Source organism: Lactuca serriola, chromosome 7, assembly GCF_051521515.1.
Source record: "Lactuca serriola cultivar US96UC23 chromosome 7, Lser_US96UC23_V15, whole genome shotgun sequence".
Taxonomy (NCBI): Eukaryota; Viridiplantae; Streptophyta; class Magnoliopsida; order Asterales; family Asteraceae; genus Lactuca; species Lactuca serriola.
This window is the reverse complement of record NC_136414.1, coordinates 76,777,009-76,794,126: the sequence shown is the minus strand read 5'-3', so window position 1 is coordinate 76,794,126 and position 17,118 is coordinate 76,777,009.

Genomic DNA, 17,118 nt, shown 5'->3' with positions numbered 1-17,118 from the left:
CGACGATCAGTCGGGTATTAAGGTGTGGGGATTTCATGACAAGAAGAGTATCTAGGTGGTCAAAAGAAACAGTGGCAATGTGGAGTACTACGAGCATCAAAATTACTTTAGTTCTTGGACTAAGGTTGATCTTAAAGAATTAGCTAGTTCTCCCTTCCACAACCCATCGAATGACCCTCATGGAACTGAATTCAACCTCTTCTTGGAGAATCAAATGAAGAGAAAGTTCGATTGGATGAAGACCGCAGATTCTTTTGTGAAGAAAGTAAAAGGTGTATTTGATCCCAACACCAACTAAACCGTGAAGAATGTTATGTGGCCTCCCACCAAGAAGATGAAATAAATTTTTATTATTCAGCAGTAACCTGATGGTTCTTTGCGTAATATGGAATATTGGATTTTCGATGAAGCCACAGCCACTGCCGCCCGACTGGTTCTATTCGTCTTCTTGAAGCGAAGGATCTCTTACAGTTCGGTGAGCATGATATTCGTACTCTAGCAGGGCATCAGATTGTGGTCAAAGATTATATTTTGGAGGTTGCTGCCAAAGAATTCTCCGGTATGGTTGTTGAAATCATAAACAAAAAGATTTGGGCTGGTGCTATGGGAAGCTCAGATGTTTTGATTGTCGACAAGCCTTGAGATCAAGCTAGCATCAAACCAAGGGGGAAGATTGTTAGGACCTATTTTTTTGGTTTGTGCTAGGCATATATATTTTGTAGGCTTTATTATTCTTTATTAGGGCATATTTTGTGTTTTCGGTTGGTTGGACCAAAATCAGCCTTGATTTCGGTCCCTTGGTGTTTCCGGTTTTGGGTTGGCTTGTAAATTTGTGTTTCCTATACAAGGAGACTCATATGACCATTTCTAGGGCTAGCCGTTTTCGGTAATAGCATTGTGAAGGCTCCATTATACTAGAAGATTTCTTGCTTGAATATATAATCATGTGCTTTGGATTGATTTCACTTCTTCTTCTTGATTTGCTTTGCATTTAATCCGCCTTTGTTTAGCTTATTCGATTGATCACTAGTTGGTTCACGTTTGTGGGACTTACACACGTCATGCCCATCCTTGGCCACATCATGACTGCTAAACGACAAAGTAGACAGATCTCTAACCAGTCGCCATGGAGGCTAGAGTTTCCTTTTGGAGGCTGAGGGAGAGTGATTGAGGCTGAGGGTGGGCAACCCTAGCCATCCCATTCCCTTAAATAGGGATTAAACCCTAGATTAGGGTTTGTCATTAAATAGCAGCCACATCGTGGCGATATATGACATGTCGAAGCGCTATTATAACACTCCAAATCAGGTATTACCCTTTGAAACCTTGATATTATAAGTAATGCATAATGGTCCCTTAAGTACGTTGAGTGTACTTCAGGAGTACGCTTAGTGTACCATGCATGGATGGACACATAGGGTCAGCACGTACATTGAGCGTACCAAAGGGTACACGGGGCATATGTGACGAATGTTCAAACCCTAATTTCGGACTTAAGACTTATATAAGCATCCTTATCTCATTTGAACATCACCCTAATCAGCCTCATTCACCCTCAAACGTCCCTAAAACCATAAAATCATTAGAGTGTGTGTTCTTGAGCTTGTGAGTGCTTTAACACCATCTTCTTGGTGTGTTAGCTACAAGGAAGAGGAGGAAACAAGCTTGAACAACGACGGGCTTATGGATCTTGCATTTAGAGTAGATTAGGAAGCTTGAGGTGGTAAAAAGTTATCTCCTTGGAGATCATTGTCATTTCTAGAGCTAAGGTTTTCTATATAGTCCCTTTTTGTGTTCATGGATCATCTCATGAGAGTTGGAGCAACTCCAGAACTTAGGAAGAGTAGATCTGAGGTCCCTTGGTTCATTCATACCATAAAAATGCATTCTTAATGGGTTTTTTGACCTCGTGTATGAGTTAAGACCCTTGGAAAGGTCTTAATGGGTTATAAGGGGTTGTTGGGAACATATGGAGCATGAAAGTGCATAAAGTTGCGAACTTTATGCCTTAGAACGTCTTCTTGGACTCAGATCTAAAGCTTGACGTTAATATTCCAAGCATTAAGAGCTTAATGGTCATTTGTGCATGCCAAACTAATACGCCGCGTGTAGAAGCATGTACACAGGGCATACGGTAAAGAAGCCAGTACGCTAAGCGTACAGGAGTGGTACACAAGGCGTACGCACTCAGATGGGTTTGGGTTTGTTTTGGGCTTGTAAACCTTTTGGGCCTTAATCCGTTATTGGGTATGGTCATGTTTTGAGTTAGTGGTCCAATTTATCTGTTTTGGGCCATGATTTATATGGTTGGACCTTATTGGGCCATGTGGACCATTAATAGGTTTGGGTATGTACTTTAAGCCCATTAGCAAATGAAAGACGGTTGGGGAATTATGGAAGGACTTAGGCTTAGATAATTGGGCTCCTTAATTAGATTGTATTTAATCGTAATTTTTGGTTAATGGCATTATTGTTCATCACGGGTGGTTTTGGACTGTTAGACTATGACATCCCCATTTTCACAGCCGGAAAATACCGATTTTGTTTATGCTTTATAAAAATCAGAGTACCTCTTTTAAAAAAAAAAATGTTGCGGAGTTTGTTCCCAGTAAAATATGATAAATACGTTATCAAAGCATTTTCGAAGAAAAGTATTTGTATTCATTTTAAAACATTTGGGATGTCTTCGTCAATACATAAACATAAGCATAAACAGAACTTACATTTATTATCACTAGTGATTTATATCTCCTTTAATCTCTCAGTGTAATGTGACTTCATATCAACACCTGTGATATAAATAAACTGAGTGGGTCAGGTTGGGAAACCTGGTGAGTACATAGGGTTTTCAACCCACAATAATATAATTATGTTTAATCTTCAAACAATTAATCAACCCGATTACCCATCCCCATTATCTTCTTTACTCTTAAGGATCTACCCTAAGAATCAGCTATTCCTCATTCATTTATTCCTAAGGATTATCCTAAGGAATAGGTACAAAGTCCATCGTTACCAATGTTTATAGATTACCACAGGTGAACACATAGTCCAAAACATCTGGTAAACACTTAGTTCAAAAATAACTAGTGAACACACTTAGTTCAAAAATACCTAGTGAACATATTCAATTCAAAATACCTAGTGAACACACTCAGTTCAAATACCTAGTGAACACACTTAGTTCAAAAATATATACAGTGAGCACACTTAGTTCAAAAATACCTAGCGAACACACTCAGTTCAAAAATACATAATGAGCACCTAGTTCAAAAGCACCTACAGATTACGATCCTGCTAGCGTTCCACTGGACTGACTAGTATCGTCCGTGGTCATCATCTATACTCCACTAGATGACTGGATCATTGTCAACATTGATGTCTTTCATCGTGTTATCACACAGCAACTAGTTCATCTACCCATGTTTTACCCAACACATTTTGTAGATATAAAATACATATACAATTTAAATCATTTAAAACATGTATAAAAATCTTTCACCCTGCATAGACAGCAAGTATTCAGACAATATGCACACATAGCACGTAATTTATGTTAAAATACTTCATATTTATGTGTAAGATGAAAGGGACTATGCACTCACTTGAAAAGGTGGTGAATCCGAACACAGACAGCACTTCGCTTCTTAAAAATAATTTCCTTCGACGAAACCTAGTATTATTACCACTAGAGTTTAGTCTATTATTTGCCGACTAATTAATAGTCTAGCTATTATTACTATTATATAAGCATTAAACAATACTTACATAACCCATAATAATAGCGCAAGTACTTATTATAAGTTCCTAATAACGTTACTATAATTAAATAAACAATATATTAAAAATAGCGTAGGCGTAGCTCACTTACAGCGGGTTTTATAGAAAACAGGCTTTGCTTGGAGCAGCATTCCTGAGCCGAAAATCTCTTCTTCTCGGAGCCATTGAGCACTTCGGGTCTTCCTCCTCGTGCTAGGGAGGTTACCTAGGCTTTTCGGGGGGGTTTCGGGGCTAGGGCGAGGTTTTAGAAAGAGAGTAAAGAGAAGAAAGAATGGGAAAGGTGTGAAGAAAATGAGGGTGGGAGACGTTCTATTTATAGGGTGAAAAATGGTTGAACTTGGTGCCACATGTCACCATCTAGTGGCAAGACTTGGGGAGAAAGCAATGGCCAAGATTGTGCCACATCACCCATTTTCGCACAACACACTTCTGACTTCTAAAATCTGTAACATTCACATACAACCTCCGTTTTTGACGTTCTTTATATCCACACGTAGGTAAAAATAAGATCTACAACTTTCATTTTGACTTCGTCGGCTAATTCTCGGCCGATCTTAAATTTAACAGTATAAGGAGATTATACTGTTAAATGTCCGTGTAAAATTCATAACTTCTAAATACGGACTCTGTTTTCATCTGTCTTTTTACCGTTGAGTTCCTATTAATGAGATCTTCAATTCTCATTTAGGTCGCGTAGGCCAAAAACCGCTCAATCTAAAATTCGAGTTTCGGGTTGTGCACTTCTAAGCCAAATCTTAGAAAATTCATAACTTCCTCATACGAAGTCAGATTTGGGCATTATTTTTATGTATGTTCTTGGTTTAACGTATACTACAACTTTTGTTTAGATTTATAAGGCTAAAAAGTCTTCTTTCGTAAATTCATTATTTTACGTCTCCCGGTGCCTTGCCGGTTTTGCCAAAAAACTTCGACGGGCCATAACTTCTTCGTTATAACTCGGATTTCGGCGCTCTTTATACGTACGGAACCCTTGAAACATATTATACAACTTGGTTAAGATTATTTATTCCAAATAATCTTTTGTCAAAAAGTCGTTTTTGACCCCTATTATCTCTAAATTGACTAGCCTGGATCTATGGGCGTTACATAGACGAGCAACTTTCTAGTTCAGCAGATAGAGGTGAGTCTCCTCACCATACCAATGGGTCGAAGGAACCAAGGTTGGCCCATTTTGTGATATGTGGTACACTAGTTGGTAATATGCTAGGGGTATACTAGTTAGTTATATGCTATGTGGTATGCTAGTTGTTGTTATGATATTTGCATGAAATGCCATGGGGGTGCCCATGGCACTTGGTTGTAAGACCATGTGGGGGTGCTCATGGAATTCCAGGTAAATACCATGGGGTGCCCATGGCACTTGGTTGTAAGACCATGTGGGGGTGCCAAGGGGGTTCCAAGTAAGACCATGGGTTGCCCATGGGACATAAGTGTAACACCATGTAGGGACGCCCATGGCATCCTAGAGTAAGACCCTGGAGGGTGTCCAGGGCATCCTTATATATTTATATGCATGGCTTATGTGATTGATATGTATTATATGATAATGTGGTTTATGTGGGGTATGCTCTGGGGAACTCACTAAGCATTAGCTTACAGTTTGTTGGTCATTTCAGGTACTTCAGGATCTAAGGGCAAGGGCCCGACGTGATGGTGCGGCATGCACTCTCTGGCGTTTTGTTTGGGGACACTCTGATTTTATGAATAATTTATCTGATGTTATGGATTTTGAAAACAATTGTGATTGGGATTTTATAATTTATGGAAATGATTTCGTTATTTAAAAATGAAATTTTTTGTACAAAATTTGGGTTGTTATAGCTATCTTAAATCCCAAGAAAACTCTACTCTTGGCCTGGTTGTGGGACTCCATCACCATGTCGTAGCCACCAGAGATCAAGCAACCAAATTATTAAAATTACTTACAAAGGAACATACTCGAAACTTGGCATTACAATTCTCCCGCACTTGAAACAGACTTCGTCCTCGAAGTCTTGGGCTGTGAATATCTCTAGGTAATGCTCATGCATTTCTGCCTCGGGTTCCCAAGTCCACTCAGAACCCTTCCGATGCTTTCCCTAAACCTTGACCAATGGTACCACCGAGTTACACGAGGACTTCGTCTCCCTATCCAAAATCGCCATTGGCCTCTCAAAATAGTTCAGGCGATCATCAAGTTGTATGTCATCCAAAGGAACCATCGTTGAACCATCAACTACGCACTTTCGATGTTATAAAACCTGGAAGGCATTATGAATTTGGCTAAGCTCCTCAGGCAGATCAAGTCGATAGGCTACCCTATCTAACATGGCCACTACTTGAAATGACCCAATGAATCGGGGTCCCAACTTACCACTCTCCCTGAAGCGTATTACACCATTCCAGGGTGATACCTTCAGTAAAACCATATCGCCAACCTGGAATTCAAACTCGGATCGGCGTCTATTAGCATAACTCTTCTATTGACTCTAAGTTGTATGTAACCTCCGCATGGTCTGCTGGATAAGCTTTGTCATCTAAAGTCCTACCTTGGTCTTTCCCATGACCTTGTGACCGACCTCCTCCCAACAAACCGGTGTACGTGTAACACTCCATAAATCACAATAAAATTAAAAATTTTAAAACCAAGCATGAATCAATATTGTTTACAAAAAGAGTCATTATTTCAAAAACATTATTTCAAATCAGAGTTTTCCCAAGACCCGAAGGCATAAAAAATGGAAGTTGTGTACGATCACACATTCTCCTTCTCACGATCCTCGAAAGTACCTGAAACCACAAACTAAAACTGTAAGTCAAAGCTTAGTGAGTTCCCCCAACGTACTAGCGCACGACAACAAACAAGCATACAGGAAGAACAAGCAGCCTGACTGGACCACCTCGCAGAGCCTACATCCTATCTGGACCGCTCTACGAGCCTTCGGCATGACTGGACCGCCTCGCAGGGCCTACGGCCTATCCGAACCGCTCCACAGGCCGCCGATCTGACAGGACCTCCTCCTAGGGCCTACAGCCTATCCGGTCATCCCTGGGTGTCTTTGCCGATAGCACAAAGTAAGACCGCCTCAACCTAACCCAACATGTCGGCATATGTAATAAACAAACATAAACACAAAGCCAGCAAATACAGATAATCATACGGATCTACTGAACAGCTACAACTACCATATCACTATCCTGACCAAGATAAATAATCTAGTGGGATGGCCTTGGTGCCTTCGACCCACGAGTAGAGTAAGGAAAACTCACCTCACAGTCTGAATGTAGTCTAAATAACTACAAACTCTAACAACCATCTCAACCCAAATCCTAAATTTCAAAACATTTCCCACTCTAAATTAATAACATTTTCCCAGAATACCCTTGGTCACCACTGGTCAAAATGAACAGGTCAACCGAGTTAACCCAGCCGAATCAACTCAACCGAGTCAATACAGGGCACGTACGCGGGGCGTACTCCGAAGGTACGTAGGGCGTACTCGAGATTTAACCGGAGTCAGGAGGTTGACCACATAAGCGAGACATATGCTAGGGTACACACGGCGTACGCAAAGAGTTTCCTTTCCTCAATAAAAGCTTAATAAATTAAGCTCCCACATCCAAATTCCAGATCCAAGGCCAAAATACCACTAAGAGTCATAAAGTTTCCAACCTTATGACTTTGCATGCCCATTAAGTGCTTAATACACAAAATTCCAACTTCTTAACACCTTAAGACCTTCTAGAGCATGCATGGGGAAAAACTAAACATCAAGACCACATTTTTATGACTCAAGACCCCTCCTTATGTCTAAAAGGATGACTTATTTCAATTAAGAGTATGCCATGCTCAAGAATCACCATTTTCGGACTAAAAATGTCCAAAATGAAGAAATGTCTAGGTCTACAAGATAATATGATCAAGTTATGAGCTTTTTACCTCCTAGAGGTTGCTAGCACGGAGCGAATCTCATATTTAAGTTGCTTCCAAGCTTCAAAGTCCTTTTACCAACTTCTTCTTCAATAACGCCATCAAAGCACACAAATGAGCTCAAAATGCACTCCTCTCACTTAGGGTTTGCTAGAGGGACGTTTTCTTAGATGGAGGCTGATGAAGGAATGAGAAATGAGGTGATAATGACGCTTATATATGGACCAAACCCTGAAAATTAGGGTTTGAGGTTTCTTTATGTACGTGATATGCTTAGCGTACTAAGGTCCACCCTAGTACGCTCAGCAAACACAACGTACACCCAGCGTACTAGGCCTTTGGCCAAAATCACCAAAATGCCAATATAGACCATCTTGCAACTTTCTCATTCCCAAGGGAAAAATGAAATATACCTTCATACATAGGGTTAAAATTGAAAATACCTCAACATCAGGATGTTATAGTATGACATTTCCTCCCATAAAGAAACTCAAAAGGCGATGCCCCAATACTACAGTAGTAGTTGTTATTGTATGAAAACACGGCCATGGGAAGAAGGAAGTCCCAACTCCCACCAAAATCAATAACATTGGCTCTCAACATATTCTCAAGCGTTTGGATGGTCTGCTCGCTCTGGCCATCAGTTTGTGGATGATAAGCGGTGCTAAAGTGTGATATCGTACTAGTTCCTTTTGGAACCTTTTACAAAAATGCGAGGTGAACCAAGCATCCTGATCTGATACAATGGAGACTGGAAAATCATGACGAGCGATGATCTCGTGCACATACACATCGGCTAATTTCTTGGTTGAGGAACCCTCTCGAATAGCCAAGAAGTGGGAAATATTGGTTAGATGATCCACAATAATCCATATCGCATCAAATCCCTTATCTGTCCTAGGTAATTTGGTGATAAATTTCATGGTGATCTGTTCCCATTTCCACATGGGATCCTCAAAAGGATGAAGTTTGTTGTGCGGCCTCTGGTGCTCGACCTTGACCATCCGACATGTCAAGCACCTCTCAACATACCATGTTATCTCTCTCTTCATGCATGGTAACCAGTAACTAACTCTCAGATCCTGATACATCTTTGTGCCTCTAGGGTGTATCGAAAATCTGGACTTATGTGCCTCCTCCATCACGGTCTGCCTAACCCCACCAAAGTATGGAACCCAAACCCGACCGCACTTAGTCAATTATTTGCGACTATCGGTAGAAAACCGGACAATCTCACCCCTGATTCTCTCATGCTTCCAATTTTCCTTCTTGAGTCCCTCGGCTTAAGCCTCCCTGGTCAAATCCAGAAGCGGAAAAATGATAGAAATTCTCATACATAGGCCCCCAATATAAGTGCTAGACGACTTGCAGCTCAAAGCATTAGCAACCACATTCGCTTTCCGTGGGTGATAAAGAATCTCACGGTCAAAATCATGGACTATGCCAAGCCATCTACGTTGTCTCATATTCAGAGTCAGATGATCCATGAGATATCTCAGACGCTAGTGATATGTGTAAATGGTACATCATACCCCATATAGATAGTGTCACCAAATCTTGAGGGAAAACACCACCGCCCCCAACTCCAGATCATGTGTTGGATACTGAAGCTCATGAGGCTTGAGCTGCCTAGAAGTATACGTAATAAATCTACCTCGTTGCATGAGTACTAACCCAAACAAGTGATAGAAGCGTCTTAATAAGTAACAAAAATCCTTCATGCCCTCCAGGAGGGTGAACACCAGGGCCTCACATAATTTTTTTCTTGGCATCTCGAACGCAGCCTGCTACTCAGGCCCCTAGCAAAAATCCATGACCTTTCTCGTCAAACGAGTAAGAGGTATAGCAACCTTGGAGAAATCATGAATAAACCTCCAATAGTACCATGCTAAACCCAAAAACCATGTGATCTCTGAAGAAGACGTTGGTAACTCCCACTACATAATTGCCTCAATCTTGGTCGAGTCGACCATAATCTCATTTTGGTTAACGAGGTGTCCCAAGAACTGGACCTCCTGTAACCAGAACATACACTTCGAGAACTTGGCATAAAGCCACTCATCCTCAAAACTCCTAGCAATGCTCGAAGATGCTCCTCATGCTGCTCCTTGGTCTTGGAATAGACCAGGATATCATGGATAAAAACAATGATTGAACAATCGAGCATCAGCCCACATACCCAATTCATCAAATCCATAAATATCACCGGTGTATTACTGACCCCAAATAGCATCATGTAACACTGCACAAATCAAAGAAATCTAAAATTTTCAAAATCAACCATTAACCTATATCGTTTACAAGAAGTGTCATTGTTTCAAAAGCATTAGTTCAAAAATAGAGTTTTCCCAAGACCCAATGACATATAACAAGAAGTTGTGCAATATTACACATTCACTTTCTCACGATCCTCTAAAGTACCTAAAACCATAAACTAAAATTGTAAGCCAAAGCTTAGTGGCTTCCCCCAAAGTACCAACTCATACATACATATAACAACATATAATGGGTCCAAAACTTAAAAAAAACATTGGATTACCATTGAGCCCACATTATGAGTCTGGCATACCTATCGGGCCCTCAACTTATATGTTGATTGTTCCCAAGCCCACAACATAAGTCTGGCTTTCCCTCGGGGCCCACATCTTATGTATGGATTGCTCCCGAGTTTGTTGGCTACCACACAAAAGCAGTACAACCTCAACCCAACACCATATGTCGACAAATGTAACAGATATAACATAACACAAAACTAGCAAATACAGATAAACATGCAGCTCTTAACAAATAAATAGATCATAACAACATCCTATAATAGGTTACATAATCTAATGGGTCAACATTGGTGCCTTCAACCCCCAAGTATAGTGAGTAAAACTCACCTCTCATTCTGAATGCAATCTGAACAAATCCTTGCTCTGACAACCGGCTCAACCCGACTCTTAAGTATCAAAACATTTCCTATTCTAACTGAATAACAATTTTCCCAAAATACTCTTGGTCAAAACTGGTCAAAATCAACACGTCAACCGAGTCAACTTAGGCCTTGTATGTGGGGTGTACCTCAGATGTACGCGGGGCATACTCTTGGTCTGAGGCATCGAGGCTTATCTAGCATATGTGCAACATACTATTTGGTACGGCCAACGTACGCAACAATTTTCCATCTTAACAACTTAAGAGCTTAATGCTTCAACTTCTTACGTCCAAATTTAGATTGAAGGCCAAAATACCACTGAGAGTCATAAAATTTCCAACTTTATGACTTTTCATGCCCATTAACCTCTTAATACAAACAATCCCAACTTCTTAATACCTAAAGACCTTCTAGAGCATGCATGGGGAAGAACAAGGCATCAAGATTTAATTTTTATGACTCAAGACCCCTCATTGGGTCTGAAAGGACGACTTATTTGGTCAAGATCATGCCATGCTCAAGAATCACCAAGGTTGGGACCAAAATACCCTAAATGAAGAAATAACGAGATCCATAAGAAAATATGATCAAGCTTGGAACTTTTTACGTCCTGGAGGTTAATAGCAAGTAGTGAATCCTAGATCTAAGCTTCTTCCAAGCTCCAATTCCCTTCCACCACTTTCTTCTTCTTCTTCAAAAACACCACCAAAACACACAAATGATCTCAAAGTGCACTCTTCTTAGTTAGGGTTAGCTAAAGGAATGATTTTTAGGTGGAAGTTGATGAGAGTGAAGGTCTTGGGGCCATAAAGATGTTTAAATAGGGTCCAAACCCTAAAATTTAAGATTTGAAATCCTCGCACGTACGCCCTGCGTACGCAATGTATGCCTAGTGTACTAAGCTTCACACATGTACACCCTGCATACACTACGTACGCCCAACGTACTCACTTTCAGCCCAAATTACGAAAATGCTACTATAGACCAACCGCAACCTTTCTCAAGCACAAGTGCCAAAATGCAATATTTCTTCATGCATAGGGTTAAAATTGAAATTACCTAACCATCAAGATGTTATAATTCTCACCCACTTGAACTAGGCTTTATCCTCAAAGTCTATTGCTATGAATAGCTCTGGGTAATGCTCATACATCTTAGACTAGGCTCCCAAGTCCACTCGGATCCTCTCCGATGTTTCCACTGAACCTTCACCAAAGGTATCTCCTTGTTTTGTAGGACCTTCATCTTTCTCTCCACTACAGCTACCGGCCTCTCAATATAATTCAGGTACTCATCGGCCTGAATATCATCCAAAAAGACCACTGCCTCATCGTATAACATGCACTTCCAAACTGTGAAACATGGAAAATGTTGTGGATTTGACCGAGCTCACCCGGAAAATCCAACCGGTAGGCCACCCTGCCTACCCTGGTAGTCACACGGAAAGGTCCAATATACTGAGGACCCAATTTTCCCCTCTTCTTGAAGCGTATCACACCCTTCCAAGGTGATACCTTTAGTAGCACCATATCGCCGACATGTAACTCCAACTCTGATCAATGCCGGTCGACGTAGCTCTCCTGCTGACTTTGAGCTATCTGCAAATCTTGTCCTGATCTGTTGGATGAGATCTGTGGTTTAGAGGACTACCTCAGTCATTCCCATGACTCTATGACTGGTGCCCACCAACAAACTGGGGTACGACATCTTCAACCATACAAAAGCTTGAAAGGCAGTGCACCAATGTTGGAGTCATAACTGTTGTTGTAGCAAAACTCCACAAGAGGTAGGTAGGAATCCCAACTCCCACCAAAATCTATAACGCAAGCCCGCAACATATCCTCAAGTGTCTGGATGGTTTGCACAATCTGGCCGTTAGTCCGTGGATGATAAGCAGTGCTGAAATGCAGCCTCGTACCCAGTTCCTCTTGAAACTTCTACCAGAATCCTAAAGTGAACCGAACATCTCGGTCTGATATAATGGAAACCGGAACCCCGTGACGAGAAACAATCTCACGAACATACACATCGACCAATTTCTTGGCCGATGAGCTCTCCCGGATGGCCAAAAACTGGGCACTCTTGGTCAACCGATCCACGATGACCCAGATAGCATCGAAACCCTTGGCAGTGCTCGGTAGCTTGGTGATAAAATCCATGGTGATATGTTCCCACTTCTACATAGGAACTTCCAAGGGCTACAGCTTTTCATGCAGTCTCTAGTGTTTGGCATTGCCCATCCTATAGGTCAATCACCACTCAACGTACCATGCTATCTCCTTCTTCATACATGGCCAACAGTAACTTAGTCTCAAATCCCGATACATCTTGATATCTCCCTTGTGTATCGAAAAGCAAGACCTATGTGTGTCCTATAAAATTGTCTATCTAAACCCGCTAGACATCGGAACCCAAATTTGACCAAACCGGGTCAACAATCCCTGACTATCGATGACAAATATGTTGATCTTGCCCCTGATCCTCTTATGTTTCCACTTCTGCTTCTTGACTCCTTCTGCATGTTCCCCTATGATCAAATTCCCCTCTGATCAAATCAAAAAGTGAAGAAACACTGTATATATATCCTCATACACATACCCCCATCCGAAGATTCGGCCGACTTGTGGCTCAAAGCATCCGTGACCACATTCTCTTTACACAAATGGTAAAGAATCTCGCAGTCATAAACCTTAACCACATCAAGCCACCTATGTTGCCTCATGTTGAGGTTCCGTTGGTCCATAAGATATCGCAAACTCTTGTGATTCGTGTAGATAGTACACCATACCCCATACAAGTAGTGCCGCTAAATCTTGAGAGCAAACACTACTGCCCCCAACTCTAGATCATGAGTAGGATATCATGCCTCATGCACTTCAGCTGTCGAGAATCATACACAATCACTCGCCCCCTCTACATAAGAACCGCCCCCAAACCAGTGATGGATGCATCACAAAATACCACGAAATCCTCGACACCCTCTGGAAGGGTCAACACTGGGGCCACGTATAACCTCAGGGCCCGAACAGAAATCCATGCCCTTCCTTGTCAGACGAGTGAGGAGTACAACAATCTTGGAGAAATCCTGAATAAATCTCCGATAATATCCAGCTAAGCCCAAGAAACTCTTGATCTCCAAGGGGGACTTCAGAACCTCCTACTGCATCACAACCTCAATCTTGGCCAAATCGACCAAAATCCCATTTTGGTTAACAAGATGCCCCAAGAACTGGACCTCTCATAACCAAAAAACACACTTCAAGAACTTGGCATACAGCCGTTCCCGCCTCAATACTCCCAAAAGTTCTCGAAGTTGCTCCTTATGCTACTCTTTGGTTTTGGAATACACCAATATATCATCCATAAAAACAATAACTGGTAGATCGAGCATCGGCCAGCACACTCGATTCATCAAGTTGATAAACACCGCAAGCGCATTGGTGAGCCTAAATGGCATCACCACAAAATCGCAATGTCAATAACGAGTTTGAAACGCAGTCTTCTCCACATCCTCCTCTCTCACCCTCACTTGATGGTACCCCAACCTCAGATTGATCTTGGAGAACCATGATGAACCCTACAACTAATCAAAGAGGTCATACTTCTGTGGAAGGGGATAACGGTTCCTCACCGTTAACCTGTTCAACTCCAGGTAATCAATGCATATTTGGTGTGCACCATCCTTCTTCTTCACGAACAATATTTATGCACCCCACGACAAAGTGCTTGGTCGGATGAACTGCTTGCCTAACAACTCCTGAAGCTGAGAGGACAACTCATGCATCTCAGGCGGTGCCAAACAGTATGGCGCCTTGGCAATCAGAGTCGCACCTGGAACTAGGTCAATCCTGAACTCAACCTGCCTCTTGGGAGGAACACTAGGTAACTCCTCCAGAAACATATCAACTAACTCCCTAACAACTAGCACATCCAAAACTGATTCCTGCTTCCCAACCCGTGTATCCACCACATAGGCCAGATAACCCATACAACCATGCTGAATATATTGTCGAGCGTTGGCCACCGAACAAAATCCTGGTACCCTCTCCATACATAACCAGTTCTCCCCCCACTTGGGGTTCGAACTAACACTCGCTAACCCTCGCAGCCAATCATAGCACCAAACTTACTTAGCCAATCCATCCTTACTATCACGCATACATCCCCCATGAGGATAGGAATCAAATCAGTCGGATAAGGCACCTCGAAGAACTCCAAGACACAGCCATGATACACTCTGGATACAAAAATCCCATTTTCGTTGGCGATAGAGACCCACAACGGGTATTCCAACTCGCCAAGGGTCATATCAAAATCCCAACTAAAAGACTGAGATACAAAGGACCGACTCACGCCCGATTCGAATAACACAAGAGCAGGCAAGGAATTCACTAAGAATGTACCAATCAAAAATATAAACATAAGCATACCATAATATAATCAACAAAATGATAAATGGAAACATACCAATAACGACGTCTGGCACTGCCCTGGCCTCCTCTGTCATGAGTTAAAAAGCACGTCCTCGAGCCCTCGGGGGCTCTACCCTACCTTGGCACCCACCGGTGATCCTCAAAGTTGGTGGCGCTGGAGCCTATTCTAGTCCCACAGTGAGCAAAGAACAGTTGGCATTCATATGGCCAACCTGCTCACAGTGATAACTAATCCTGGTTGTCGGTGCGGAAACTTGTTGCCGACAGTCCGTAGGGGAATGTCCATCCTTGCCACATTTGTGGCACCCAAAAGTAGATCGACAAGGACCTGCATGAAACCTGTCGCACTTGCCACAAATGTGGCCCTTTTAACTCCCAGATCTCACATCAGTGGCCTTGAATCGCTTCTCCATAGGCTGCGTCTGCCCCAGGGCTTGCCTCTGCTCCCTCGCCTGGAGCTCCAACTCAATCTCCCACCTCCTAGCGGTCTCCTGTAGCTCTAAAAGTGTATCATAACGCTGAGGAGAAAAAAATGGCAGATGTCCATCTTGAGCGTGCTCGAGTATCGGGTCATCTGAGCTTGCTTAAAAGCAGCAAACTCAAGACAACACAGTGCTCTCTAAGTAACCCACCGGTGATCCTCAAAGTTGGTGGCGCTGGAGCCTATTCAAGTCCCACAGTGAGCAAAGAACAGTTGGCATTCATATGGCCAACCTGCTCACAGTGATAACTAATCCTGGTTGTCGGTGCGGAAACTTGTTGCCGACAGTCCGTAGGGGAATGTCCATCCTTGCCACATTTGTGGCACCCAAAAGTAGATCGACAAGGACCTGCATGAAACCTGTCGCACTTGCCACAAATGTGGCCCCTTTAACTCCCAGATCTCACATCAGTGGCCTTGAATCACCGACTCAGTCCCCTGGCTCAAGTCCAGATATTCATATGCCAACCTCTCCTTCTCAACTAATGGAACATATATCATGCGGAACATCAGAGAACTGCTCCCATGAAACAACAACCCTCTATTCAAGAGTATAAGAGCTAGTAACCAACCTCCACCAATCCTTTACCCCCAACCTAAGAAGGTTCAAGGCGCACATGACCTTCTGGTCAGCTGGGCAGGAGCAAGTAAAGAAACATCCCTCAACATCGGACATCCACATCATAGAAATGATCGGAACCTGAATCCCCTCAAACATCAGGGGCTTCATATTATTGAAGTCCCGGTACTGGAAGGCTATCTCTCCATGAACCCCAGCGGCCGCAATGACCGTGGTGGCTACAGCAATAACAGCCTCAGAAAGTTCAGCGTAACGGTCATCAAATTACTCAATCATGGCGGTCTTGATAGGCCTAAACATCTCTGGTATCTGCCCCTGGATGACAGTCTCAACCTTAGTAGAAATCAATGCCCTAATCTCCTCCTCAGTCAATCATGGCCTATCCTAGCTACTCGCTCCAAGTCCTTATCAGGATCCCCTCGTGAACACCATAATGAAAATAAACCAGAAAATATCAGATAAGTCGCAGTTCATACCATATGAACTATTTTAAATAACAAAAACCTAGGGTTTATGACTTCCCTGCTATGCATACGGGTCCTGTGCTTCCGGTAGTATGGGCCTATACTACCTTCAACACATACCCATATTTATCTTAGAAAATCATCATAACAACCCTAACAGCACCCACTAGAATATGCATACATCCTATTCTCACTCCTTAGAGAAAGGCCATAACATGCTTCAACTAGTCGGTTGCTCGCATACAAACCCATTCATGAAACTTCCACCAACCCTGTAGCACTCGTGTATGCTAATCATACATAACACTGGATCATATAGATAGTCAAATACTTGATTCTACCCTAAGCCCACAACAAGACAAGGAACAGGAAATAAGGCCAAACCAAACATTCTCGGGCTATAAAATCTTTGTTATGTACAAATATGATACATACACTAAGCAACTACAGTAATGATTTCACTTTCATAAAAGAAATAAACCTAGGCTATCAGGCATCCTATATCAGGAAATTTTATCATGCAATTCATGAA